Below are 2,866 nucleotides of genomic sequence, written 5' to 3' on the forward strand. Positions count from 1 at the left end.
CCTCTACCTCAAAAATTTAAAAGCAGTGTAATTTAAACTAGCACCCAAACATAAAATACTTAGGTATAAATCTAACAAAACATGTGCAAGATATTTATGCTGAAAACTACACAACCCTAGTGCATGTTGTCAAAGGAGACTTAAACAAAAGAGGAGATAAATTGTATTGAAAGATTCAATATTGTTAAGATGTTAAGATGTCGATTCTTCTTTCCAAACTGCTCTATAGATTCAATACAATCCCAATCAAAATCTCCGTAGGATTTTTTTTGCTTTTTATTTTTGGAAACTGAGAAGCCGATTCTAAAATTTATATGGGAAATCTATGGATCTAGAATAATCAAAACAATTTTCTTTTATGGCCACAAAAGAACCCTTTATTTTAAGTTTTGCATTTCCTTAAAAGTAAGAACTTTGTCATTTTATATACTCTGAGAAATATACGACCACTAAAAAGTGCACATCATAGTAATTTTTCTTATAAAGTACTCCAGAACCTGTCACATACAGCGTGGGATAGCTTAAAGAGTATATAACCTAAGGATTTTGTAATTTTATAAATTAGACTTTAATAAATTGTACAAAGTATTTATTTTAATAAAAAAGTTTGTTTTTCAAAGCTATAGGTATTTCACCATTACCCCCACCCACAAGACTCACACAAAAACAAAATAGAAAAAGAGGGGGAAAATCCAATGAAAGGAAGAAAAGAAAAACTGGTTCACAGCATTTGATTTACTTCTGGAGCCTTTTTCTGGTTTGTGAACGGTTTGTATGGTTGTTTCTGTCTGCGCATCTGACCATTCCATATCTTCAACACTAGATTCTGTGCTTTCCTCAATTTCTTTCTTTCGCTTCTTTGATACAGTTTTCGCTTTCAAACCTCCATTCTCCACAACGCCGAGTTCCAGTTTGCCATCATCCTTACATCCTATAGATTTTAGTCCTTGCAAAATAATATCTCGTAAACTTTGATATCGAGGTTTTTCAACATAGTCCAGTGATTTCACTGTTTCCATGTATTTAGCAACTTCATCTGGCTTGTTTATCTCAGGAAAACATTTGTCCATCAAACCTGCAATATTTTCTCTGTATCTAATTTTGGAATCTAACATACTTAGGATCTTTCAAATTATCCTCCCAAGGAAGATGGCGGCTAAGCCACTGAATCATACAATAACCGAGTATTTCCAAGTCACCGCGTCTCGATGGGGCCACGCCATTGTGCGCGTCGATGCTGGTGAATTCAAGAGTGCCATCGTGACATTTTCTGGGGTCTTCTTTATATTCTTTATGGACTCCATCTGGGCAGTATCGATAAGCAAGGCCATAATCTACCAAGTACACCTGGTCAGGATTCTTGCAGCTCAGAAGATTTGAGGCCTTGATACCTCCGTGTACATACTCGTGCTCGTGAATATATTCCAGAATATCCAGAATTCTTCAGCTTAGCTGCAAGACAGTTTTCCGAGAAGACCTTTTGGCATTTGCTTCATATATTTTCTGAAGATCACTCCCAAAGCGATCTATTATCATAAACCTGTAACTTTTTTCCATTTTTATCATGTAGACCAGACCCCCAATACTTAGGGACACCCAAGTACTTCAGTTTATGGGTCTGAATCCATTTCTGAATTTGCTCTGGTTTGGCAGCTCTCTGGTAGAACTTTAATTCAGTAAAAAGAGGTCCATTCTCACTGGGTTCTACTTTTACAACACAGGGTGCATCGCTGCCCACCGATTTTGAAGAATTCTTATCAGCAAGACATATACAACCAAAGCCACCTTGGCCAATGGGTGATCCTAGTTTCCATTCCTTTTTTGACAAGTCGGTGATTATCTTCCCAGCTGCAAACTGTTCTGCAAGACGTCTCTTTGCAGGGCCTTGCCTTGCAGCTTGAGCTGCTTTAACACCAGGCATTTTCACCCAAGCCGCAGACCCCTCGCCTTCTCAGTAGGAACTTCCCGAACAATTTTTAAAAAGAACACACTTGGAAGTACCCAAGGTATCCGTGTGATGTGGAGGCTTGCATGGCTAATCATTTTGAAGTCTAGAGCTTAAAATAATCATCAGTTCAACCCCTACATTGGCACATAAGGTAAGGTGAATATTTCTGAGTCCACCTTTAAAAGGGAAAATGGATACCAACTGATAAAACTTAGTTTTCATGGTTAGTTTGCTTCATAATAATTTTTTTAAAGAGCTCAGTTCCATGATACCTCACCTAGATCTGGTTAATAAGTAGAGAAGAAATGGGGAGTTGCTGATATTGAAAGAGATATGATTTAAGGATAGTTACACATTACACAAATGGGTAATTTGCATGTTGAGCCATCTAATCTTGAATTGCTGTGGACATGCTACAGCAAATTTTCTAGAAATCTAATGTTTCAGTTATTGGAAAGAACCCAATGATCTAATTCTAACACAGTATTATGTTTCATTGCTGAATAAGTCAACGCACAACATAGAATTAAGAAGCTCATTAATTATATGGTTATAAATTTCAGAGTGAAAAAGGCAAATTGGGTATTTTAGAGTAGTTAATGGCTTTGGGGAATGAACAGCCAATTTAAGGTGATTAACCAAATGAAAAGAAAAGCTCACCTAAGCTCTTTGGCAAAAAATCACAGAGCCCATGACAAGGATGGCACTTGTGTTTGCCAATTTTATCTGTAGTTTTGACTAGGTTTTGTTTTGTTTTGTTTTGTTTTTGTCTTTAAAAGCCAAAAAGAGATAACTACAATTCTTAGTTTACATCAACACATATGAGGAAAATACCTGATATTTGTCCGGGACAGCTCTGAGTGGCCAGGCTTACTGTGACTTGCTCTGAGATACCTTTCTGCTCTGTATTCACTATGT

At 36.8% G+C, this 2,866-nt stretch overlaps 1 pseudogene; it reads right to left on the bottom strand.

Moving 5' to 3' along the window:
- Positions 1 to 735: 735 nt before the first annotated feature.
- Positions 736 to 1,936, bottom strand: LOC117023837 (serine/threonine-protein kinase VRK1-like; annotated as a pseudogene).
- Between the last annotated feature and the right edge of the window lie 930 nt (positions 1,937 to 2,866).

This window comes from Rhinolophus ferrumequinum, chromosome 6 (genome assembly GCF_004115265.2).
Source record: "Rhinolophus ferrumequinum isolate MPI-CBG mRhiFer1 chromosome 6, mRhiFer1_v1.p, whole genome shotgun sequence".
In the NCBI taxonomy this organism is placed as follows: domain Eukaryota; kingdom Metazoa; phylum Chordata; class Mammalia; order Chiroptera; family Rhinolophidae; genus Rhinolophus; species Rhinolophus ferrumequinum.